General features: G+C 55.4%; 1 protein-coding gene across 2 annotated transcripts in view; it reads left to right on the top strand.

Annotated features, from left to right (window-relative positions):
• The window catches only part of LOC140000103 (uncharacterized), a 72089-nt gene that overhangs the window by 690 nt on the left and 44748 nt on the right, over positions 1-26651 (top strand). The gene's annotated exons all lie outside the window — the stretch shown is intronic.

The following is a 26651-nucleotide window of genomic DNA, read 5'->3' as shown; positions in this document are numbered from 1 at the left end:
GAAGGACATGGAGGTGCTTGAGCAGGTCCAGAGAAGGGCGACGAAGCTGGTGAGGGGCCTGGAGAACAAGTCCTACGAGGAGCGGCTGAGGGAGCTGGGCTTGTTCAGCCTGGAGAAGAGGAGGCTCAGGGGCGACCTTATCGCTCTCTACAGATACCTTAAAGGAGGCTGTAGTGAGGTGGGGGTTGGCCTGTTCTCCCACGTGCCTGATGACAGGATGAGGAGGAATGGGCTAAAGTTGCGCCAGGGGAGTTTTAGGTTGGATCTTAGGAAGAACTTCTTTACCGAAAGGGTTGTTAGGCACTGGAACAGGCTGCCCAGGGAAGTGGTGGAGTCACCATCCCTGGAAGTCTTTAAAAGACGTTTAGATGTAGAGCTTAGGGATATGGTTTAGTGGGGACTGTTGGCGTTAGGTCAGAGGTTGGACTCGATGATCTTGAGGTCTCTTCCAACCTAGAAATTCTGTGATTCTGTGACTTATTGGCTCAGCTCTGGTCAGCAGAGGGGCCCTTAGCAAACATGGGGCAGCTTCCAGATCCTTCTCACAAAAGCCACTCCTATGGCCCCGTGCTACCAAAACCTTGCCAGGTAAAACCACTACAGGGAGGCGCATCTCATCTGGTGGTAGCAGGCCAGTGTCACATAGACCCTCCCATGATCAGCAAGCCCAAAGTTCTACCAGTTGCACCAGTCCCGAAGCTACGTGTTAATGTGATGAGTCTGCTTGTCAGCTGTTGAGGGATTTCTTGAAACAGCAAAAATCCCATGGCTTGCTGTAGCTGAGCAAACCAAGCTACCAGGGCAACTATGAGAAGTTCCCATGACAGTGTTCCCACATCGCCCAATTGAGGAACTCAGAAAAATATTGTTACCAGTAGCTGGCTTCAAGGACAAGGTCTATGTGACTGCTAATCACAAGGGGGTTGTTTTCTTGCAAGTGGGGTTGTTTTCTTGCAGTTGTTTGTCTGAGTGCTTTTGACCAATAACCTTGTGTGAAACACTGTCCACCCCTGTTAAGTTCTCTATAAAAGTTAGGCTATTCGGGCAATAAAATGGAGCATGATCTGACTCTACTGGTGTCTGTCGTGCTTTTGGCCGTGCTTCCTGCAACAGTCAGCATCGATCCCCCCTATCGGAAGGACAGAGGCAAACACAACCTGTGCCCCTGATCCTTTAAGTAGTCGCCCCGAAGCCCTAAAGCCCCTTTTTTTACTAGGCATTAGTAACAAAAACTTGAACAAGGTGGAGATAAATTAACTTGGCTACAGCATTAAAGATGAGCTTTGCGCAGTGGTCAATTGCTGGCTGGCTTGAGGCGCGTGGCTGAGGGTCTCTAATGAATTGTATGACTGATTCAGGCGCGTGGACAGCGCATGTGGTTACGGGGAAAGTATATGTAGCAGAGAAAAATGGCAATAAAGGCCTTCTGCTCAAGAGGCATCGGGAGACCGTGTCTTTCATCCCTTCAGGTCTGCCCCCTTCCAACTCAGGATATTGTATGATTCCAAGTGTGGAACCCAGCATTTGGCCTTGAATGCCACGCAGCTGGATGCGGCCCGTTGATCCAGCCTGTCCAGATCCCCTTGCCCAGCTTGGTGTCGCCCACGAACTTACAGCGCCCGGTGGGGCCCATCCAGCCCAGGCACGTGTCACATGGGACCCTTGGTGACCTCCCTTGGTGACACCCCAGGGGTCCGCCTTATATGACTGCAGCTGTGGCTCGGACCCTCAGCGTCGGTGCACGGCAGTGACGGACAGGGCAGGAGCACTGGGCCTTCGAGGAGTCCCCGAGCATAGCCCACGCCTGCCCGAAGGAGCCTCCGTTTTCTATTTGAGAACTCTCCCACTCCAGAGGCTCCTTCTGAATCTGATGAGGAGGGAGGCATGCCCCCCAGGCAGCCCAGGCTGGCCTGGCAGGAGACCTGGTCTTCTGAGGGCAGCAACCGGCCGGCAGAGGACAGCACCCCGGTAGAGGACATTTTGCCGGCAGAGGACAGAAGCCCAGCAGAGGACAGCTTGCTGTCAAAGGGCAGCAGCCCGGTAGAGGACAGCAGCCTGGCAGAGGACAGGAGACCAGCAGAGGACAGCTTAGTGGTAGAGAACAGAGGTTTGACAGAGGACAGCAAGAAGGAGTTGCAGTTGCTGGATCCCAGTGAGTCGTGAGTCCTCTCTGTACCCCTCCCTGCCACTGTAGGGGTGGACAAAAACACCACCTGAACTCCCACTCCATCCACTACCCGTCCCAGTCCCCTAAAGTCCCGCTTGATAGTCTTCAGGCTTCTATCTTCAGTATTATCACTGCCGGCCTGGACTATCAAAAGACGATAGTAATCAGAGGGGAAAACCAGGTTGGGAAGCTTTCTGGCAACGTCCATGACCCTAGCCCCAGGGAGGCAGCAGACTTCTCTACGGGTAGGGTCAGGCTAACAAATAGGGCCCTCTGTTCCCCTCACAAGGAAGTTGCCTTCTCAGGGGAACAGAGGGAACTTCTCAGGGTCCTTGGTGGCCTCCAAGTTAGCTCAGCGTCATGGCACCGAGTCACTGTGAAGGAGCTGCTGGAATAACGAGACAACAACCTAGTTCTATTAAAATATATATTGCTCTTTTGAGGACTGCTGCGGGGCTAGCGGCAACACGGCAGTGGAAATCTCCGTCCTGACATTGCCTTATGCCTTGACATCAGGATCAGGATGGTTTGAAATGCCAGGGAACGGACCATGGGTTCCGGGTCTTTATATGAAGGCTGGAGGACTGCAAAAGAAAGAAGAGCAGAGATGAAAACCCACTCCTTGCAGAGATCCCCAGGCATCCCCTGCAGAGCATGCCAGCCCCACTCGACTCTTCCCCAGGCCAGGAGGAGCAGGAGGGACAAAGGAATCCGTTGAAAGCTGCTGCTCAGCAATGTCCCAAATGCAGCCACCAGTCCTTCCCCACCTGCGCACCACAGGTCAAGTGGGGCACCTTCACAAGCTGGTTCCCTCACCACCTGCCTCCATCCCTTGGGAGGATTCACACACTCCAGGAATCTCCTGGACTCTTTCCTCTCGCTATTGTGCTTCCCCATGAGAGCAAGGGCTAGCGATCGTGACCCTGCTCCTAGCTGCTTGTAGGCTGTCTCATCTCCCTCTTCGTCCTGGTTGCGTGCTCTACAACAGGCTCCCACCTTCTGTCAGCCTTACTGCCCTTTCCCCTGACTCTTCCTCAGGGACACTCAACCCTTTCAGCGGCACTGCCCAGCTCCAGGCTGGGAGGCCATTCCCTGACACCACAGGCTACCCCGTCTCCTCTCCCTCGTTCCTATGGCTGCATTGCTCCTCCGCCCCGAAGCATTTGCCGCTGTCCCCCCAGCCCTAGCACACCCCCCACTGCCCTCACTCACCTCTGAGGATTTCCTCCAGCTTCTCCTCGCTCTGGTCCTCGCAGTAGCGCGCAGCAAGACCTAGACACAGAGACCCCATCAGAGCCCCGCTCCCCAGCACGCTCCCAGCAGCGCAGCCCCTGGCCTGGCCAGCCAGGCTGTGCCCCCTCCTGCACCCTGGAGCAAGGGCCCAGTCGGGGGGCTCTGGGGGCAACAGGGCTGTGCCTCACTGCCAGGGCAGTGCCTGGGTCTGCCAAAGGCTGCCCCAAGAGGGACCCAGGGGCTGGGCTCACCAATGAATCTGACGGCCTCAAGTCGCAAAAGGGTCTGAGTGGCCTGCAGGTAGGGCTGGCTCTGCTGCAGGTATTCTTCTACTCTGCCTCTGTCCTGCTGCAGCTGGAGAGAGAGAGAACGCAGGGTCACGGGGCTTGCACACCCTCTCCAGGGTCTCCTCCAGCATCCTGGGGGCAGGGAGGGCAGAGGGGCCTGCAGAAGAGCCCCCTGGGGCTCTGTGCTGGCAGGAAGGGAGCGAGGATGCGGCTGCAGGCAGCGGGCTCTGGCCGGGCGCATTTGCCCAGCTGGGGCAAACCAAGTTGGGTCCTTACCAAGCACTCCCCGATCCTCCACGTCTGTTCTGTCTGGACGAAGCGCTTGAGCTCCTTGCGTCGCAGAAACTCTGCAGCCACGGCGAGAGCTTTCCCAGAGGCCTGCGGAGCAGCAGAGGTTGGGAGGTAGCAGCACAGCCTTGGGAAGGAGACCCTCTGTCCCCTCCTCTTGGCAGGGCTGCGAGCCTTTCCCAGCGCGTTATGGGAGGCTGTGGTGGGGGGCAGCGTGCACTGGGTTCAGTGGCCAAGGCAAGGCCACGGGACAGCCACCATCGGAGGCAGCTCACAATGAGAGAGATCCCAGAGATCACAGCAAGAGATCAGAGGCTGGACTCGATGAATTTGAGGTCTGTTCCAACCTAGAAATTCTGTGATCCCCCAGAGCAACCCTGTGGCATCAGCACACCCTTGCCCACATAACTGCTCAGCTCTGAGATCTGTACCTTTGCTACGCTCTCACTCTGGTCTCTCATGTGAACGTAGAGTGGGAGAAGGCTCCTGTGCACCGTCCTCTTCATTTTCTTCGTCCTTTGCCGCAGCACAGCCTCCACCACGGCTTGGAAGAGGCAGATGGAGTGCTCCCGCACCTGGCTGGACGCCTGGCAGGGAGGAGGACAGGAGGAATTTCAGCATTAGCGTGGCCGATGTGAAGGGAGCTCCCAGCACTGTGAGATGCTTCAGCGCTGGATCCTTCCCAGAGGAGCTGCTCAGGGGCAGCTGCAAGGCCTGGTGCCCGTGAAGGGCAACACAATCGGTTGCCATCGCAGGCTGCCCGCCAGCCACCCCACTTTCGCCACCAGCCGCACCAGCCATGCCCAAGCAGAGCTCCCCAGCGCCTGGGCTGACGAGGAGACTGGGAAGGCCCTGCCTGAGTGCTGCCCACAGGGCCGGGCTGAAGGGCAGCCCTCGTTACAGGGGGCCCAGCTGAGGGCTCGGGCTCCCGCAGCACACTTACGTGGTCAAAGAGTGGCAGGAGCTTCTCAGCCAGCTGCAGAGCCGGGCCACTGGCCTTCCTCCTCTCCACATGAGCCATCACGTTTCTCAGCACAGGCAGGGCCTTCAGCACCATGTCTGTGTTGGTGTCCTGCAGGGCCTCCACAATGTCTGGCAGCAGGACCTGAATTTTCCTTGCCTGTAGGAAAGACACCATTTCCCTTCCGTGAGGCAGTGAGAGACCACCCTGGGCAAAGGGCTCTGGTTCCTGAGCACCAGCCTCCTGCCTTGCTTCCTGGCAGCGGGGAGGGACGGGAGGGCAGAAGAGCAAAGCCCCAGGCTGCCAACATGGCTTTGCTTGACGATGGCCCGCTCACCTTCTTAGGGCTCTCTGACACGGTGCAGAGCCCTTTCAGAACCATCAAGCGCATCTCTGGTCTTGGGTGCCTCAGGTAGCTCTGGAGGTGCACTGGGTTACCAAAGTCCTCCAAAAAAATGTGATTCCGGCCCAGCATCTGCAAGAAAGAGCAGTGAGAGCCTGGCAGGGCCTGCAGGGCTCCCTGCAGCCTCTTCTTCTCCCACCTTTGGGCAGGGATGGGGCAGCGCCAGCTGGCACCAAAGAGGCACCAGGCGCGGGGAGCTACGGGGGCTTGCCGGCCCCAGGGACCATGTGTCCGTACGTCCTGCGGGAGCTGGCAGTTTGGGGGTAGATGGGCACAGGGCTGTGCCTGTGTGCCTGAAGGGGCACACGTAGCCCTGCTGGGAGCAAGGTTTCATCTGGGAACTCACAGCCAAGCGACGGATGCAGGTGTCTTCGGTGTCTGCGGTGTACCAGTTGCGCAGCGGCAAGTCTAGTATCATGATTCCTAAAACCCTCTCCAAGGTCTGCGGCATGGCCAGGATCACCTCCCACATGGCCAGGTCAGTGCTGCAAGCCCAGAATCCTCTGTCAGTGAGGCTGCCTCAGCCGCAGGGCCACAAACTGGGCCAGCCCCAGAGGACCCAGGCTGTCCTGCAGCCCCTGTGACTTGGGGAGCACTGAGGGCCCAGCCTGGGCAGGCAGGAGGGGGCTGAGCTGGTGTTCCCTGGGGGCAGGGGGACTCTGGGCTGCCTTGGACAGCTGGGCTGCTGCAGCCCTGGCTGGCCCAGTAGGGCTGGAACACATTGGTGGGAAGGAGGGCTGTGCTCCTTGGGGATGTCCTGCTCTTTGCCATTGGTGTGGCAAGCAGAGAGTCTCCAGGTGCATCTCCCGACGCGGAACAAGCCCTCAAGGATGTTAAGGCCAGGACCTGTCACGTGGCGGAGAGAACTGCAGCAGGTTCTTGGCTTCGTCCCTGGGCATCATGTAGGTCATCTGGAGAAGCAGGGAGTCCAGGCACTGCCGCGCCGATGCCGTGTGGATGCTGCCCAGGTTTCTCCTGATGCACTCCATGATCTTTGGCACCTTGGGGGACAAAGTGGGAATGGTGTTGCCAGCAGACCGCAGCCATTGCCACAGCTGCCACTCAAACTTTGGCCCCTTCCATTGCTCTCTGCTGGCTTCAGGTGGCTTCTGGAGCCCAAGAGACCCCGATGTGCGAGGGAGGCAGGGAGGGAGGCAGGGAAGGAGAGAGGAACCACGCCTGGAAGAGCTCAAGGGCAGGGCCATGGCCACAGGCCACTTACATCCGTCAGCCAGTAGTCAGGGTCCTCCAAGGCTGCGTCCAGCACGCTGCAGGCCCCCTGCTTGTCATGGATGCTGGAGTCTTGTAAAGCTTCCAGGGCTGTGAGGATGATGTCCAGCCTCTCAGCAGGGAAGAGATGTCCTCCAAACCGCTGTGGGAAGAAGGAGGAGCGAAGACATGCCTCACTGAGTGTCCCAAGGGTGCTGCTTAGCTGAGCAGCAAGGGCAGCTCTGGAGAGAGGGCCCTCGGGGGAAGGGGTGAGGATGGGGCATATGGGGCCAGAGTGCTGGCCCTGCAGGTAACCAGGGCTTGCTGGTGGCCAGGAGGGCTGGAGCTGCTGCCGGGACACAGGGGAGCAGCCTTCGCATAGCCCCAGCCTGGGGACAAGAGGAACCCTCTCAGCAGGGCGAGTGAGGCCGTGCCAGCCCCACCGGTTCTGGACCCCTTTGCTCACACGAGATGCCTGCTGATGCTGCGGACAAGATCCCCAGCAAGGCCAGAGCTCATTACCTTGGCAATTTCACACGGAGTTGATGTTGTAGAAAATGGAAGTTTTGCATACTCCAATTTCTTGTGTCTCACTGCATAATTTACCATGTCCGTTCTCAATATGCATTCTAAACAGGGGGAAACAGCGAAGAGTCAGTAGGGAAGAGCATCTTTGCCAACAAGCTTGCCAAATGGTGAAAAGCACTTTCACTAGGAATGGCTGAGGAGGGAGGCTCAGACCCCCGGCGAGGAGAGTGGTGGGCAGGGATGTAAAGCACAAGGTGAGGAGTGCTGGGAGCAAGAGGGACCTCAGGGATGATGCAGAAGGAGGAGAAGCAATGGCGTTGGGTGCCGTGGGGGTAGCAGCGTGTCACAGACCCCCTTCTGCTCGGGGTCAGGATGTGCAGGAAGCCCCCTGACACCTGCCTTTAAGACGGCAGGGAGCAAACAGTCAGGGAGCATTCTGGAGGGCGTCACCATCCCTGGTGATGCACGGCTGGCTCTGCTGTTCACTCCTCGGGGAAGATGCGGTTTGGGAAGTGCTCATCGATCGATGGCTTAGACTGGGGGACACCACAAAACAGCGTGGTAGGTGATCTGGGGAGGGTTGGGAAGGACAGCAGCAGAGAACTGCTCCTGGACGGCAGGTGAGCGTCTAGCTTCTGCGGAAAACGATAGCCAGAATGCTGCGGGAAGCTGCTGTGAGGAGCAGAGGAGGCCAGGGAACCTGGCAGAATTCCGTGGGCAGCCTCCACCAAGCACAAAAACAATCCTTCACAATACTCACAGAATCACAGAATTTCTAGGTTGGAAGAGACCTCAAGATCATCGAGTCCAACCTCTAACCTAACACTAACAGTCCCCACTAAACTCGGGGAAAACAAGTAGACATATCAGTAGATGTTTGTGTGCAGACGGACGCTGCCCACCACACCTTCTTACCTCTTCCTTTTCTGATGATGTTGTATATGTGAGAAAGAGTTTCTAAAGCTGTGAATCTGATGGAATCTTTGTCACCGGTGAAAATGAAGAGGATGCCCAGCAGCTGTCCCAGGATGGGGATGTAGAGCTCTGTGGGCTCATCATCGCTATAGTTTTCATAGTCATCTGTGATCTGGGTGAGGAAGGGAGGAGAGACAAAGGGCTTAGTGGAGGCAGAGCCGGTCCCTGAGAGAGCACGGCCTGGGAAGGGAAGAGCAGGGGCGAAGGAGGGACGAAGACCCTCGATTCACGGTTCTGAGGCACTCACGTGCATCGAGGCTTGCCTCACAGGCACCCCTGAGTGGCAGGATGCTCTGGGATGCAGGAAAGGGTGAAGGGTTCGTTGTGCCTTACCTCGGCCTCAAAATACAAGAGGATGAAAGCACTCAGCCTCTCAATCATCCTCACAGCTCTCTCACACACAGCTGGGTCTTTGGAGAGGGCAAAGTCCAGCAGCGCCTGCGAGGAGAGAAGTTGCTGGGTTGACAGTGGTCTGCAAATGTGACCTGAGAGGATTCTTTGGAAGTTCTTTGCAAATGCCAAACCTCCAAGATATTCTCCAACTCTATGCTGACACTGGTGTTGGGACAGTTGCGTACGAAGGCCGCCAGCATGGTGTCCATGGCTTTCATAGTCTGCAGGGAGGACAGAAGAGCATCGAATTATTTCTGTGGCCCTCCTCACCCCCAGGAGCTGGCTCTGAGCCCCTCTGAAGTTCAGGGGTGTCTTTGGGGCTAAAAAGCCACTGTGTGCAGACCTCCTGCAGCACAAGATCAGGTCGGGGAAGGGGCGAGGCTGGGAAAGCAAATCTGGGCCCCGGCCCTGCGCTGGTCTCTGGTTGTGTCAGCACGGGGAAGCAAGGCAGCAGCTCAGCAGGACTGGGGGTGCCGGTACCTCACCCAGCACATACCTCAGTGAAGAGCGCTCCTTCTGTCTCTGGCACATCTGACTCGGGAGGCAGAAAGAAGATGCTCTTACAGCACACACGCAGGAGTCTCTTCTTTTTGCCACGCAGTGCTGTTGGTACGGTGTTGCTGAAGAAAAGAGAGAGAGGAGCCTGTTGGACGCAGTGCCTCGAGGCTTATGAAGGAGGACACGGACCTCCCTTGGCCAGGCATCTCTGGGAGGGACGGGCAGCCTCCCTGCCAGCTTCAGGGCCACCAGGACATTGCCACCAGGGGCTGGGCACGCACCTGAGGAGGGCGACAGTCTCCATGGCCTTCTGCCGGAATGCTGTGCGCAAGCTGTCCACGGGCTCCTTTTCCAGCAGCGCCTGCAGAGCACAAGCAGGATGAGACCTTGGAGCCGCCGGCACCCAGCAGCAGCAGAGCCAGCGCTGCCCCAGCCCTTGCCTCCCAGGGGGCTGGTGCCGGGGGGCCTTGCCCCTTCCCCAACCCGCTGCGCATCCTCTCACCATGATGTTCTCCACCAGCTTATGTTTGCTGCAGAAGCCATGCAAGTTCATTGGCACACCCCTCTCTGTGACACATGTGCACAGATCGCAGATTTTGCTGAGGAACAGCATCTTCTGCTCCTCGTCGTCCTGGCAGCCACAAAGACACCAACAGAGCATTAGGGGGACACCCACGGCCAGCAGGACCAAAGCCTTGAGGGGTCTGGGGCTGTGTGGGACCCCTGGAGGGCAGCGCCAGGAGCACAGCTGTGATGCAAGCGGCTGCCATTACCTTTTCTGTGCCTCTGACATACGCCCTGATGAATTCCACGGCCTTGTCTCTGCACAGTTTCCATGCCTTACCTGGAAAGGAGGAAAGCAAAGAGTGCTGCAGAGAGGGGCTGAATGCAGGGGTGAGGAGAGGAAGGGCCCCAGCCCCAGAAGGCCGTGGGGAGGCCGCGGGGATGCCCAGAGGCTGCAGCAGCTCCGCTGGGAAGAGAGGCTGAGGGAGCTGGGCTTGTGGAGCCTGGAGAAGGCTGCGGGGGGACCTCGCTGCGGCCTCCCCGTGCCCAAAGGGGCCTCCAGGAAAGCTGGGGGGGGATCTTCATCATGGACTGCAGCGACAGGACAAGGGGTGACGGCCTTAACCTCAAAGAGGGCAGGTTTCTTTCGGACAGGCAGGGATTTCTCTCCTTCACGCCCAGGGCAGTGAGGCCTTGGCGCAGGCTGCGGTGCCCCCTCCCTGGCACTGCCCACGGCCAGGCTGGGTGGGCTTTGGGCAGCCTGGGCTGGGGGGAAGCATCGTGATCGCCGAGGTCCCCCCCAGCCCAAAGCGTCCTGGCATTCTGTGGTGCTGCGGAGGAAGCTCGGCCCCGTCAGCCCAAGCGCCGCTTTACCCAGGGAAGGAGTCCTGGAGTCAGGCAGGGGTCTCTGTGTCCCCAACCCTCCCCACCCCATCCCTAAGACTCACTGCGATCCAGCAGCTGCGACTTCTTCTTGCTGTCCTCTACCGGGTGGCTGCCCGCTGCCTGAGCAATGGCCTCTGCCGGCAAAATGTCCTCTGCCAGGCTGTTGTCCTCTGCCGGCAATATGTCCTCTACCGAGGTGCTGTCCTCTGCCAGCAAGCTGTCTTCTGACAGGCTGCTGTCCTCTGATGGCAAAAAGGCCTCGACTGGGGTTCTTTCCACTGCCAGCAAGCTGTCCTCTGCTGGCCGGTTGCTGCCCTCAGAAGACCAGGTCTCCTGCCAGGCCAGCCTGGGCTGCCTGGGGGGCATGCCTCCCTCCTCATCCCCTTCAGAAGCAGCCTCTGGAGTGGGAGAGTTCTCAGATAGAAACCGGCGGCTCCTCTGGGCGGGCGGTTGCGGCATTGTGGGACGTGGGCTATGCTCGGGGACTCCTCGAAGGCCCTGTGCTCCTGCCCTGTCCGTCACTGCCGTGCACCGACACTGAGGGTCCGAGCCACGGCTGCGCTCTTATAAGGCGGAGCCCTGGGGTGTCACCAAGTGACGTCACAATGGGTGCCACTGTGACACGCGCCTGGGCTGGGTGGGCACCCATTGTGACGTCACTTGGTGACACCCCAGGGTGCTGCCTGACGCGAGCGCAGCCGTGGCTCGGACCCTCAGGCCCTGCTTCCCAGGACGTGGCTGAACACCGCTCGTTGATGGGAAGTAGAAAATAATTTTTTTTTCCCTCTCTCCGTGCTCCCGCGCGGACTGATTGTTTCTTTTGTTTCGTTTTTTTTTTTTTTCCTCCCCATTCCCTTTCCATTTAATTAAACCTTTCTCATCTCAAACCTCGAGTTCTCTGTGTTGTATTTTCTCCCCCTTCCTCTTTGAGGAGAGGGGCAGTGAGAGAGCGGTTGTGGTGGAGCTCGGCTGCCCACCTGAGTGAAACCACCACACTTTGTCCCAGCAGCTGCGGTGCCTTGTGAGGGGCTGGGGCTGGGGTGGCCGTGCCCAGAGCCCTGCAGCAGCCTGTGGAGGGCATTGCCCTGGGGCCAGCCCAGCCTGGGCTGCTGGGCTGGGCTGGGCTGGAGAGAGGGCAGGGTGGTGGGGAGAGGTGGGCAGGGGCCGGGCTGGGCTGGGCAGTGCCCGGCAGAGCACTTTGTTGACTTTGATGACTTTCACCTATTTCTTTGAGGACTGTAGACACCCGTCTCTGTTCACCACCTTGCTCTCATCCCAGCATTTCCATCATTTCACCAGTGTCTCATCAACCCTCCCCAGCTGCTCCTTCTCACACAAAGCCATGCTCTGATCACAGACGCTCTTTGGGTGACCTCTGGCAACGCAGCACAACACTCTGAGGGACAGTTCTTCCTCCTCGTGGCCAGCACCAACATTCCAAAGTGCACTTTGTGGCAGTTTTTTCTCTCCTACTCTTTTCTACTACAAAAGAAAGCTCCATCAGGGTGGAACCCCCTCCTAAAGTAGGCATCCCAATCCATCAGGCTCCTTGCGGCCTGTCAGCCAACCAGACAGAAGTCACCGCACCAGCATCTTCCAAGCCATGGGCCTGCTGCTGTCCAGTCATGGACTCAAGCAGAAGGGACAGGACAACCCATATGTGGGCCTTCTTTCTGCATGGGTCCTCCTGGGTATGTAGGCAGAGGGGATCCCACAGTCAGCATGCCAGCCAGGTGCCTTTTGCTGGCCTACCAGGGCCACTGGCAGATGTCAGCCGAAAAGTACCGATCCCAGCTCTAAGTCAAGGGTGACCTGCCACCTACAGACAGAAGTGACCTCTCAGTCCCTTTCTGTGACATGTTCCTGCTGCTGCCCTATCTTCTGCAGGGACAGAAGTGACCTTACCGTCACTGCCACAGTCACATTGCTCCTGCTGGTGCAGGACTTCCTGAGGCAGAGCTGAGCTCATCAGAGCATTCTCCCCTGTCTCCTCCTTGTGGCCCACAATCTGATGAGATCCATGGCCCCTCACATTCAGCTTTGAGTGCCATGACTGCAGAGCAACCTCATGGTTCCTGCCCTGTCCCAAGGGATGACGGGCCTAAAGTTAAGGCTTAGTAGAGGGGCTGAAGGTGAGGAGGTTAATGCACAGGAACAGGGGTTTTGGGTGTTAGGTGTTCATGTATATGATTAGGGACTAGGGCCCACCTTACTGGGTTAAAGATTAAGCAAAGTTTGAATGGGAATGTTTTGGTATTCTTATGTGGGTATCAGGTCTGTGTTTAGGGTATGGACAAGCTTTGTGGTTTAGGGTTTTGTTTAGGTCTCTCAGGCAGTTTCCTAGGGTTAAAAAGAGCATTTTAATGCTAGTGTTAAGGTCAGGGATCAGAGTGATTAAGAGAGTAAAAACAAGGGGAAGGGGCTATGTGATGAATTTTGGCTTCAAGGGATGCGTTGAGGTCAGGCATTAGAGTAGTGGATTCCTGACAGTGTGTACAGTAGCATTTAGGTTTAAGGATTAATGTTGCTGGTTAAAATAGGACAAGGTCTTTACATGACTCTTTTAAGTCAGTGCTACAGCAGAATCAACATTGCCTGAACCTTCTAGCCTCCCAGAAATCATTGATTCCTGCTGGCCTCTTCTCTCTCCCAAATCTCACATTTCTCCTGGCCAGGCTTCTTCTGACCTCCCCATATCAGTCATCTTCTTAGGGGTAGTTTTCTGATGGCTTTCATGATCTCACAGTGTCTGTCTTACCTCTGTTGGCTACTCCTTTCTTAAGACAGACGCAGCACCGAAGCCAGGATGGAAAAGAACATAAAGGCTGCAGGAACACCCTGCACAATGTGCCCTGCAGCTCCGTACCACGCTAAAAATTTGTTTCCTGCCTCCAGCTTTTGGATATAGAATGGCTCCTATGCAGCCAGGGTAACTTTTTCCAGGCCCTCGTGCATGGTTCAGTTTACCCCAGGCATCTTGGAGGCAGTGGCCCCCTCTGTGTTGAAAACTGAAAGCAGTCCTGAAGGATGACTTCAGGCAAAAGCTGACACCTCTGACATGACAAGCCCTATCCAAGACCTCTTCCTTTATGGGGCCTACCAGGTACTCGGAAAGAGCGGATCTCACAAACTACAGGCACAGCAAGTGCCTTCTGCTTGCCTTTCAGGTACTTTTGCAGATATGAGCCTAATGGCATAGATCCCAGCCGGGAGTCAAGGGATGAGCTGCCAGCTATTTCTCCAAGAAGCCACCTCAAAGGCCATTTAACAGCCATTCACTTCCTGCTGGACTTAGAATTTCTGAGGCACCACCGCCTCATAATATCATACCTACAAAACACCCCCTTTTTGGCCTAGGACCTGCCCAGGTAGAAGTGATCTGATTGTGATCCTTCAAGCCCATGGCACTGCTGCTGGGCTCCCAGACCCTCTGATGCATGTGAACCAGTTCCGTGCCAGTTCTGGGAGGTGCTAGGGCAGGTGGGACCTTGCAGGCAATGTTCCAGCCCCATGACTGTTGTTGGTCTCTCAGCTCCTTGCACACAGCAAAGATCACTCTGACATGCAGATGTTGTGTGCCTGAAGCTGGCCTAGAAGACACTCTGGGAAGCGCCCTCCCAGCCCCTGCCCCAGCCCGAGCTGGCGGTGCTGCTCTGCAGAGCAAGGGGGCTGTGGTGCCCAGGGCACGGGGACACTCTGCAGGGCCATGCTGGGCAGGCTGGGAGGCAGACCCAGCTCATGGGGTCACTGTCATTGCCCAAGGCTGCAAGGAATCAGTCACCAGCCTCCTTTGCTGGGGCTACTGCGTGTCGTGGGGCTGCAGAGCTCTCCTCTGCCTGTTGGCAGCAGCTTGAGCACTTGAGCTCTGCTAAATTCACCTTGCACAGGCTCATGCTCTGCGGGCTCCACCTGTTTTATGGGCTCATGCTGCTCCGGCCAATACCCTGGACTCTGCTGGCAGATGCTAATTCCCTCTGCAAGAAACATTAACCTGCCAGCAGTCCCAGCACAGCCCCACAACAGCACTGGCACCAAGCTCCAGGAGCAGCCGGGCCTGGCCCCACCAGCAGGAGAGGGCGGCAGAGGCAAGAGAGCAGCTTGGCATGCCCCAAGCGCTGGTGCTCCCTGGCTGTGCTGCTGGAATGGGACTCTTTTCCTCTGCAAATGGGCACTGCCCCAGCAGAGCCAGACCAGGTCTCAGAGGAAGGACATCAGACAAAGAAGGCAGTGTAGGCTGTTTTATTTCGTTAAAAGTTCACAGAGACCATAATTCCACATGGACAGAGACTCAGTACATACACTAAACACACGTACAGAATTGGGAGTGGGACAAAAATGACATTTTATTGGGCAACCTAACCTGAAAAAAACAAAACAAACAAAACAAAACAAAACACAAAACTAAGTAATACCAGTACTAAAAATACACACTCACACATACAAAAACAACAAAAAAGGGAATATAGGTTGTTCTGTGTAAGTGATATTCTGAGTAATCTGCAGAAACAGACTGTGAAATTATTGCTTCCGAAGCAAATCAAGTCATCAGTTTCCACAAGGCATTCTTGAGGTCCTTGTTCCTCATGCTGTAGATGAAGGGGTTCACTGCTGGAGCCACCACCGAGAATAGAGCGGCCACCAACAGGTCCAGGGAGGGAGAGGAGATGGAGGGGGGCTTCAGGTAGGCAAACATGCCAGTGCTGACAGTCAGAGAGACCACAACCAGATGAGGGAGGCACGTGGAAAAGGCTTTGTGCTGGTCCTTCTCAGAGGGAATCCTCAGCACAGCCCTGAAAATCCGTATATAGGACAACATAATGAAAACAAAACAAGCAAAGATTAAAGAAAGAGTAAATAAGAGTACAGCAACTTCCCTGAGGTAGGCATCTGAGCAGGAGAGCTTGAGGATCTGGGGGATCTCACAGAAGAACTGGGCCACTGCATTTCCAAGGCAGAGGGACAGGGAAAATGTATTGGCTGTGTGCAGGACAGCACTGAGAAAGCCACTGCCCCAGGCAGCTGCTGCCATCTGGGCACAAGCTCTGCTGCCCAGGAGGCTCCCGTAGTGCAGGGGCTTGCAGATGGCAACGTAGCGGTCGTAGGCCATGACGGTGAGGAGGGAATACTCTGCTCCAACCAAGAAGACAAAAAAGAAGACCTGTGCAGCACACCCGTGGTAAGAGATGGCCCTGGTGTCCCAGAGGGCATTGGCCATGCCTTTGGGCAGAGTGGTGGAGATGCAGCCCAGGTCGAGAAGGGCGAGGTTGAGGAGGAAGAAGTACATGGGGGTGTGGAGGCGGTGGTCGCAGGCTACGGCGGTGAGGATGAGGCCGTTGCCCAGGAGGGCAGCCAGGGAGATGCCCAGGAAGAGCACGAAGTGCAGGAGCCGCAGCTCGCGCGTGTCTGCGAATGCCAGCAGGAGGAACTCGCTCACAGAGCTGCTGTTGGGCATTTGCTGACTTTGGACACAGGTATCTTTGAAGAGGAGAAAAAAAAAATAGAACAGACTTCAATGAGGAAAACCTATTTCATCTCCTGGAAAGCCCGCAGCTTTCTGCAGCTCTCTTGCTTGAGCTCTGGGTGGTGCTGGCTGCGTGTGACACTGGGAGCAGGGGCTGCTGTGGGCTCCAGAGGAGTCCTTCCTGCTGTGCAGCAGGAGGGAAGCAGGACCATGGGGGAAACTCAAGTGCAGTCCACTTGTCAGATCAATGAGCCATGCAGTCTTTTTGCAAACAACTCATCCGACCACACTGTAGAGCAAGAGAGATTTTATTTGCTGTATTTTCTTATAATTCCCCCTGTAATGCTTAGGACACCGATCATACTCGTGTTACGCTGAGAAAAAAACGGAGACAGCTGAGAGCAGAGAAGCCCCAGTCCGAGTGAGGCTGGACAGAATCCTTACCTTGGCCCTGGGGGCCTGAGCAGGATCTCAGCTCTTCCCCCCTAGCCAGGGCTGCCGAGGCCTCACTCCAGCTGCCCACAGACAGACATCCAGCAGCACGGACATGGCCTTAGCAAGGAGGTGTCTTCTCCTTGGGACGCCTGCATGCCACAAGGATGCCACGAGAGAGCTGCATCCTGCTGGAGAGCAGCCTGAAGCCCAGGAAAACACCCCACAGACAGGTGAATATCCACACGCTGGGGTATTCCAGTATCCCAGGCACACAACATGCTGTACCTAGAGGATTCTTGGCCACTCTGTTCCTGCTGATCTTGGCCAAACTCTTCTTTCCCCCGCCTGTGCTCACAGACCCCATCCCATGCGGCTGTGCTCAGCGCTGCCCTGCAGCACCCTGCCACCACCAGGGCCCTGCCAAGGGGCACCTCCATGCAGCAGGAGCTATGGGGCAGCTGACAGAGAGCCCTGCATCACCAGCAGGGTGTTCGAGGCTTCTAGGGTGTCAGGGGCACCTGGCTGAGGCCACTCCAAGGGGCTTCTGCCAGACTTCCTCACCTCGCAGTGCAATCCAGCAGGACTCTCACAGCCTACTGCATTGCCCACCGCCCTCCCAGAAACAAGACCCAGCACGAGACCCTTCCAGGAGCTGCAGCTGCATGGCCCTGCAGCCAGAGACTTACCTTGTCAAGGGCTGTGCAGGTTTCTCCTGCAGGCAGCTCTCAGCACCCTCCCACTCCCAACTGCCTCCAACCCCTCTCTCCTCTCCTCTCCTCTCCCCATGGGGGTCAGAGCCCCCAGCCCTTCTGCGCTGTGCAGAGGAGCTGCTCCTGGGCAGAGCTGTCTCTCTGCACCAGGGCCCTCTTGCCAGGAGCTCTCCCTGTCCCAGGAGCCCAGCCCAGATCAGCAGCAGAGGCATTGGAATCAGCCCTCTGGGGGCTTTGGCGATGAGCCCATGAACCTCAGGCACTGAGAGTGCGTTGAAGAAATCTCTCAAGAAATCCAAGGCAGATGCAAGTTTCCTGCAGTGTCCCCCTGAGGGGGGACTCTGCTGGCACTGACACAGCCTCCCTTGGAGCTCATTAGAGCAGAACACTGGAGGCAGTGAGGACAGGTAGACAAATGTGAAGGTGACACTGATGTATTGAAAAACAGGCTTTGACCCCAGGCTCCTGGGAAGGGAGATCCTTTCCCTTCACACAGGAGCTCAGGGCTCTTCCTGGGCAGTAGGAGATGGGGATGTCCATGGCCCAGTGCAGGAGAAGGGTACGACTCCTGCCTGGTTCATGGCTGGTGAGGAGGCAATGAGACCCTGGTGCTTTAACAAGAAGCTGCCTCCTCATAGGCCTCGCTGTCGGAGACAAGAGCCCTAGCCATTGACACACAGACCTCAGGCCTGTTGGGACTTTCAGCCTTTCCAGTGTGCTTGCTCCTCTCCACACCAGGCTGTCCAAGAGATTCACAGACCTGCACCTCTTTCCCTGCTGGCTGTGTGGTGTCTCATCAGATCGGAGCCGAGCATGGTAACTTACATTTTCTTGGTGGCCATGCTCCTCATAAGGCAGCTCTGTAGGAAGTTGGCCTGGTTCCTGGTGAGCTCCTGGTGAGCTCGTATGGCATCCCTCGTGGTGCCCAGGCCCTCCTCCTCCTGGGCACTGCTCACTCAGCAGGGTCCCAGTCTGCCCTGATGTGTGGGGTTCCTCTTCCTCTGGTGCAGGATGAGGCTTTTCTTCTTGTAAATGTCAAGAGGTTTCTGTAGGCAAAATCCTGCAGTTTCTCAAGGTTCCCCTGGACCTTGAATGCTCCATTCTTTCATCTGTTAATTTCTGCAGGAAGATGGCTCCCCCTGATTGTGCTGTCTCTCACAAGATAGCATCAATGAGGTGTTAGTAGATATTGTGGACAGTAGAGGAGTAACCAGTTGAACAGAATTGCAGCACAGACTCACAGAAGGCTGGTGGATGGAAGGCTGCCAGATTCCACCTTTTCTGTGCTTCTCATGTATGCTGTCATTTTGTCTGAAGCTGTGTCCTAAATGTTGTTAGGGTGGGCAAGGACAAAATTGGAAGGGCCAGACCCTAGCGGAGATCAATCTATCTATTGCTGTCAGAGACAATAAGAAAGGTTTTTATAATGAAAGGAGAGCAGAGGGGAAGGGAGGGGAGGGGAGGGGAGGGAAAAGAGAATCTTCATCCTTTATTGGATGTGGGAAAACAGAATTAGAAGAGATGTGGAAAAGGCTGAGGTACTTAATGCATTCTTTACCTCAGTGTTTAGCAGCAAGACCAGTTGTTCCCCTAGTACTCAGCCCTCTGAGCTAGTAGATAAGGACCTTCAGCAGAATGAAGCTCTCATGAGGAAATGTTGAGAAAACTGCTACTGCACTCAGATGTGCACAAGTCTAGGGGGCTAGATGGCATCCACCCGTTGTTACTGAGGGAGCTGGCTGAAGTGCTCTCCAAGCTGCTTTCCATCACTGACCAGCAGTCCTGGCTATCAGGGGAGGTCCCAGTCACCCGGTGACTAGCAAACGTGACGTCTGTCTACAAGAAGGGCCGGAAGGAGGATCCGGGGAACTACAGGCCTGTCAGTCTGATCTTGGTGCTGGGGAAGCTCATGGAGCAGATTGTCTTGAGTACCATCCCGCAACGCTTCCAGGACAAGCAGGTGAGCAGGCCCAGTCATCATGAGTTTATCAACGCCAGGTCCTGCTTGGCAAATCTGATCCCCTTTGAAGATAAGGTTATGCTTTCAGTGGACAAGGGGAAGGCTGTGGACGTGGTCTACCTAGACCTCAGTAAGGCTTTTGAAACCATTTCCCACAGCATTCTCCCAGAGGAACTGGCGGCTCAAGGCCTGGATGGATGTATGCATCAATGGGTCGAAAACTGTCTGGGTGGCCAGGTCCAAATTGCTGTGGTGAATGGAGCTAAATGCAGCTGGAGGCCAGTCACTAGTGGTGTCCCACTGGGCCCAGTACTGGGGCCACTTCTTTTCAATATCTCCATCAGTGATCTGGACAAGGGGATCAAGTGCACCCTCAGTGAGTTTGCAGATGACACCTAGTTCAGAGAGAGTGTTGATCTCCTTGAGGGTAGGAAGGCTCTGCAGAGGGAAATGGATAGGCTGCACCCATGGGCTGAGGCCAACTGGATGAAGTTCAACAAGGCAAAGTGCCGGGTCCTGCACTTGGGCACAACAACCCCATGTAATGCCACAAGCTGGGGGAAGAGTGCGTGGAAAGCCGCCCAGCAGAAAGGCTCCTGGGGATTTTGGTAGATAGTCAGCTGAATATGAGCCAGCAGTAACTAGGGGTAATGGTTTTAAACTGCAAGAGGGTAGATCCGGATTAGATATTAGAAAGTTGTTTACTCAGAGAATGATTAGGCACGGGAACAGGCTGCCCAGAGAAGCTGTGGCTGCCTCATCTCTGGAAGCAGGGCCAGGTTGGATGGGGCTTTCAGCAACCTGGTCTAGCGGAAGATGTCTCTGCCCATGGCAGGAGAGTTGGAATTATGTGATCTTTAAGGTCCTTTCCTACCCAAACTGCTCTGTGATTCTGTAAATACGAAAGGCAGCAACATACCAGCTACTAGGAAGAAAAATGAACTCTATCGCAGCCAAAACTAGGACAATATCCACCCCTAATTCCATACCATATACGTCATGCTTAGGTCCAACACTTTTCAATTAATCACCGCCACCTTTCCTGTCTTTTGATTGTTGTCTCTCTCCGTGCTACCCCAGCCCGAGAGACAACATCACTTGGCTGCCTGGACGTCTGCTCCCCAAGCAGGGACACCAGAGACAGACACACCGTGTCTAGCTCAAGTGCCAATTTATTGCTGCGTAGCATAGCTTCTTATACACATGACTGCCCCAGATCCCCGTGACCCTTTGCCCCACCCACGGTCCCTCCCAATCCTCCCCCCACATCTCCCCCCCACATTGATGTGCACACAAAAATATCATGCCCTTACTCTGTTGGTGTCTGTAACAATAACAATAACAACCTACTCCTTTTGTGTCTTTTTTTTTTTGTCTTTTTTTTTTTTTTTTTTTTTTTTCTCCCAGTTCTCTCCTTCATTGCATTGGATAAATAGATCTGTAGTGCTGAGCTGCCTCCTGGGTCAAACCACTGCAAGTCTTTTTGGTGCCTAGCATGGAGCACAAAGGTTGAGATGACAAATCGGACCAGAGCATTTTAAAAGTAAATTGTTATAAGCAATAGATCAGTTTAACAGTTGCTTTAACAGTTGCTGATCACAATGTTGATCTTTTTGATCTTGGGGCTGTTGTGCTTGTTTTCAGAATTGTGTTGTATAGCACATCACTAACTGTCTGTCTTCCATGTCATGCTGTTCATCAATTCTGGGGGCTGGTTTAAGGTTACTGTTTTGATGTATGGGATAACACTGACTTATGACAGGATAAAATTATTGCCACCTCTGTACCTCGGGAACCATCTCTTCATCTCTTAGAAACTATTAATAGTTACATTATTTTACACTTTTTGCCTTTTCTCCTGTGCAGGGTGGGGCAGGAGGTGGGGGGATGGAACTGGTGTGGACAGTGGGGGACGTTTCTCCCCACTTCTTCACTCTCCCTTTCTTCTTCTCCTCCGGGCTAATTACAATAGCTCTTGAAAGCTTTGAATATCCGTGGGATGGCCGAACCAGCATGTTTCTGTTGTCCCATCTCCTAAATGTGATTCAGGTTTTGTATAATTTTAAACAACTACTTAAGCATGCCATCCAGAGATCTTTCCAGAGGCAGGAGAGTTAGGAGTGGCAGGGACTGTGTGAGGATATGGGCAGGAACCTAGAGCAGTGGGCACCTCCAGTGCTTTGGAGCTTCACCTCTGAGAATGTGCAGAATCCTAGAAAAAACTGTGAAATGCTTGAAAACTGCGTGTGATCACCCTGGCATTTCCAAAGAGACACAAATTACTGGAATGTGCTGGGGCTTGACCTGTGCTTAACAAGCCACAGGCAACACGTCTCCGACCCCTGGGACTTTTCCTGCAGGCACACGCCAGTCCCTGTGGCAGGCCCATCAGCCACTCCAACTTCTCCTGGACAGATGCTCCATTCTGTCAGTTGTTAATTTCTGTAGGCAGATGACTCACCCTGATTGTGCTGTCTCTCACAAGATAACAGCAACAGGAGTTGCAGGACGCTTTAGAGAATACGGCAGTAAGCAGTTGAACGGAATTACAGCATAGACTCAGGTAAGGGCAGGGGATGTAAAGCTGCCACGTTCCACCTTTTCTGTGCTTTTTTTCCATCCATTTTTTCGTTTGGTGTGGAGCTCAGTCCTCCATGTCTTGAAGCTGTGCAGGGACAAAATCAGAATGGCCAAATCCTAACTGGAGCTCTATCTGACTATTACTAACAAAAAGAGTAATTATATATATATATATATATATATATATATATACACATATATATACACATAACAAGAGCATTAAGGAGCATCTCCATTCTGAATTGGATGTGAGGGGAATGATAGTGACATAGAACCATAGAAGACATGAGGAAAAGGCTGAGGTACTTAATTCCTTCGTTGCCTCAGTTTTTAGCAGCAAGACCAGTTGTTCCCCTGGTACTCAGCCTCCAGAGCTGGTAGATAGGTACAGGGAGCAGAATGAAACACTCATAATGCAGGAGGAAATAGTTAGAGAACTGCTACTCCACTTAGATATACACACATCTATGGGGCAGAATTGGATCCACCTGTCACTACTGAGGGAGCTGGCAGAATCACTTGCCAACCTGCAACCATCATTGATCAGCAGTCGTGGCTATCAGGGGAGGCTGCGGTCAACTGGCGACTAGCAAATGTGACGTCTGTCTACAGGAAGGGCTGGAAGGAGGAGTCGGGGACCTACGGATCTGTTATTCTGTCCACGATGCTGGGAAAGCTCATGGATCAGATTATCCGGAGTACCATCACACAACACATTTCCCCCTGTACTCGGCTCTGGTGAGGCCGCACCTCGAGTACTGCATTCAGTTTTGGGCCCCTCGCTACAAGAAGGACATCGAGGTGCTTGAGCGGGTCCAAAGAAGGGCGACGAAGCTGGTGAGGGGCCTGGAGAACAAGTCCTACGAGGAGCAGCTGAGGGAGCTGGGCTTGTTCAGCCTGGAGAAGAGGAGGCTCAGGGGCGACCTTATCGCTCTTTACAGATACCTTAAAGGAGGCTGTAGTGAGGTGGGGGTTGGCCTGTTCTCCCACGTGCTTGGTGACAGGACGAGGGGGGATGGGCTTAAGTTGCGCCAGGGGAGTTTTAGGTTGGATCTTAGGAAGAACTTCTTTACCGAAAGGGTTGTTAGGCACTGGAACAGGCTGCCCAGGGAAGTGGTGGAGTCACCATCCCTGGAAGTCTTTAAAAGACGTTTAGATGTAGAGCTTAGGGATATGGTTTAGTGGGGACTGTTGGCGTTAGGTCAGAGGTTGGACTCGATGATCTTGAGGTCTCTTCCAACCTAGAAATTCTGTGATTCTGTGACTTATTGGCTCAGCTCTGGTCAGCAGAGGGGCCCTTAGCAAACATGGGGCAGCTTCCAGATCCTTCTCACAAAAGCCACTCCTATGGCCCCGTGCTACCAAAACCTTGCCAGGTAAAACCACTACAGGGAGGCGCATCTCATCTGGTGGTAGCAGGCCAGTGTCACATAGACCCTCCCATGATCAGCAAGCCCAAAGTTCTACCAGTTGCACCAGTCCCGAAGCTACGTGTTAATGTGATGAGTCTGCTTGTCAGCTGTTGAGGGATTTCTTGAAACAGCAAAAATCCCATGGCTTGCTGTAGCTGAGCAAACCAAGCTACCAGGGCAACTATGAGAAGTTCCCATGACAGTGTTCCCACATCGCCCAATTGAGGAACTCAGAAAAATATTGTTACCAGTAGCTGGCTTCAAGGACAAGGTCTATGTGACTGCTAATCACAAGGGGGTTGTTTTCTTGCAAGTGGGGTTGTTTTCTTGCAGTTGTTTGTCTGAGTGCTTTTGACCAATAACCTTGTGTGAAACACTGTCCACCCCTGTTAAGTTCTCTATAAAAGTTAGGCTATTCGGGCAATAAAATGGAGCATGATCTGACTCTACTGGTGTCTGTCGTGCTTTTGGCCGTGCTTCCTGCAACAGTCAGCATCGATCCCCCCTATCGGAAGGACAGAGGCAAACACAACCTGTGCCCCTGATCCTTTAAGTAGTCGCCCCGAAGCCCTAAAGCCCCTTTTTTTACTAGGCATTAGTAACAAAAACTTGAACAAGGTGGAGATAAATTAACTTGGCTACAGCATTAAAGATGAGCTTTGCGCAGTGGTCAATTGCTGGCTGGCTTGAGGCGCGTGGCTGAGGGTCTCTAATGAATTGTATGACTGATTCAGGCGCGTGGACAGCGCATGTGGTTACGGGGAAAGTATATGTAGCAGAGAAAAATGGCAATAAAGGCCTTCTGCTCAAGAGGCATCGGGAGACCGTGTCTTTCATCCCTTCAGGTCTGCCCCCTTCCAACTCAGGATATTGTATGATTCCAAGTGTGGAACCCAGCATTTGGCCTTGAATGCCACGCAGCTGGATGCGGCCCGTTGATCCAGCCTGTCCAGATCCCCTTGCCCAGCTTGGTGTCGCCCACGAACTTACAGCGCCCGGTGGGGCCCATCCAGCCCAGGCACGTGTCACATGGGACCCTTGGTGACCTCCCTTGGTGACACCCCAGGGGTCCGCCTTATATGACTGCAGCTGTGGCTCGGACCCTCAGCGTCGGTGCACGGCAGTGACGGACAGGGCAGGAGCACTGGGCCTTCGAGGAGTCCCCGAGCATAGCCCACGCCTGCCCGAAGGAGCCTCCGTTTTCTATTTGAGAACTCTCCCACTCCAGAGGCTCCTTCTGAATCTGATGAGGAGGGAGGCATGCCCCCCAGGCAGCCCAGGCTGGCCTGGCAGGAGACCTGGTCTTCTGAGGGCAGCAACCGGCCAGCAGAGGACAGCTTGCTGGCAGAGGACAGCACCCCGGTAGAGGACATTTTGCCGGCAGAGGACAGAAGCCCAGCAGAGGACAGCTTGCTGTCAAAGGGCAGCAGCCCGGTAGAGGACAGCAGCCTGGCAGAGGACAGGAGACCAGCAGAGGACAGCTTAGTGGTAGAGAACAGAGGTTTGACAGAGGACAGCAAGAAGGAGTTGCAGTTGCTGGATCCCAGTGAGTCGTGAGTCCTCTCTGTACCCCTCCCTGCCACTGTAGGGGTGGACAAAAACACCACCTGAACTCCCACTCCATCCACTACCCGTCCCAGTCCCCTAAAGTCCCGCTCGATAGTCTTCAGGCTTCTATCTTCAGTATTATCACTGCCGGCCTGGACTATCAAAAGACGATAGTAATCAGAGGGGAAAACCAGGTTGGGAAGCTTTCTGGCAACGTCCATGACCCTAGCCCCAGGGAGGCAGCAGACTTCCCTACGGGTAGGGTCAGGCTAACAAATAGGGCCCTCTGTTCCCCTCACAAGGAAGTTGCCTTCTCAGGGGAACAGAGGGAACTTCTCAGGGTCCTTGGTGGCCTCCAAGTTAGCTCAGCGTCATGGCACCGAGTCACTGTGAAGGAGCTGCTGGAATAACGAGACAACAACCTAGTTCTATTAAAATATATATTGCTCTTTTGAGGACTGCTGCGGGGCTAGCGGCAACACGGCAGTGGAAATCTCCGTCCTGACGTTGCCTTATGCCTTGACGTCAGGATCAGGATGGTTTGAACTGCCAGGGAACGGACCATGGGTTCCGGGTCGTTCTCTGAAGGCTGGAGGACTGCAAAAGAAAGAAGAGCAGAGATGAAAACCCACTCCTTGCAGAGATCCCCAGGCATCCCCTGCAGAGCATGCCAGCCCCACTCGACTCTTCCCCAGGCCAGGAGGAGCAGGAGGGACAAAGGAATCCGTTGAAAGCTGCTGCTCAGCAATGTCCCAAATGCAGCCACCAGTCCTTCCCCACCTGCGCACCACAGGTCAAGTGGGGCACCTTCACAAGCTGGTTCCCTCACCACCTGCCTCCATCCCTTGGGAGGATTCACACACTCCAGGAATCTCCTGGACTCTTTCCTCTCGCTATTGTGCTTCCCCATGAGAGCAAGGGCTAGCAATCGTGACCCTGCTCCTAGCTGCTTGTAGGCTGTCTCATCTCCCTCTTCGTCCTGGTTGCGTGCTCTACAACAGGCTCCCACCTTCTGTCAGCCTTACTGCCCTTTCCCCTGACTCTTCCTCAGGGACACTCAACCCTTTCAGCGGCACTGCCCAGCTCCAGGCTGGGAGGCCATTCCCTGACACCACAGGCTACCCCGTCTCCTCTCCCTCGTTCCTATGGCTGCATTGCTCCTCCGCCCCGAAGCATTTCCCTGGAGCAGGGCAAGGCACGGGGGCCTCTGCCGCTGTCCCCCCAGCCCTAGCACACCCCCCACTGCCCTCACTCACCTCTGAGGATTTCCTCCAGCTTCTCCTCGCTCTGGTCCTCGCAGTAGCGCGCAGCAAGACCTAGACACAGAGACCCCATCAGAGCCCCGCTCCCCAGCACGCTCCCAGCAGCGCAGCCCCTGGCCTGGCCAGCCAGGCTGTGCCCCCTCCTGCACCCTGGAGCAAGGGCCCAGTGGGGGGCTCTGGGGGCAACAGGGCTGTGCCTCACTGCCAGGGCAGTGCCTGGGGCTGCCAAAGGCTGCCCCAAGAGAGACCCAGGGGCTGGGCTCACCAATGAATCTGACGGCCTCAAGTCGCAAAAGGGTCTGAGTGGCCTGCAGGTAGGGCTGGCTCTGCTGCAGGTATTCTTCTACTCTGCCTCTGTCCTGCTGCAGCTGGAGAGAGAGAGAACGCAGGGTCACGGGGCTTGCACACCCTCTCCAGGGTCTCCTCCAGCATCCTGGGGGCAGGGAGGGCAGAGGGGCCTCCAGAAGAGCCCCCTGGGGCTCTGTGCTGGCAGGAAGGGAGCGAGGATGCGGCTGCAGGCAGCGGGCTCTGGCCGGGCGCGTTTGCCCAGCTGGAGCAAACCAAGTTGGGTCCTTACCAAGCACTCCCCGATCCTCCACGTCTGTTCTGTCTGGACGAAGCGCTTGAGCTCCTTGCGTCGCAGAAACTCTGCAGCCACGGCGAGAGCTTTCCCAGAGGCCTGCGGAGCAGCAGAGGTTGGGAGGTAGCAGCACAGCCTTGGGAAGGAGACCCTCTGTCCCCTCCTCTTGGCAGGGCTGCGAGCCTTTCCCAGCGCGTTATGGGAGGCTGTGGTGGGGGGCAGCGTGCACTGGGTTCAGTGGCCAAGGCAAGGCCACGGGACAGCCACCATCGGAGGCAGCTCATGCTGCCGGCCAGAGATCCCCCAGAGCAACCCTGTGGCATCAGCACACCCTTGCCCACATAACTGCTCAGCTCTGAGATCTGTACCTTT

Source organism: Anas platyrhynchos, chromosome 33 (assembly GCF_047663525.1).
Source record: "Anas platyrhynchos isolate ZD024472 breed Pekin duck chromosome 33, IASCAAS_PekinDuck_T2T, whole genome shotgun sequence".
In the NCBI taxonomy this organism is placed as follows: Eukaryota; Metazoa; Chordata; class Aves; order Anseriformes; family Anatidae; genus Anas; species Anas platyrhynchos.
This window is presented reverse-complemented; position numbering and strand designations above follow the sequence as displayed.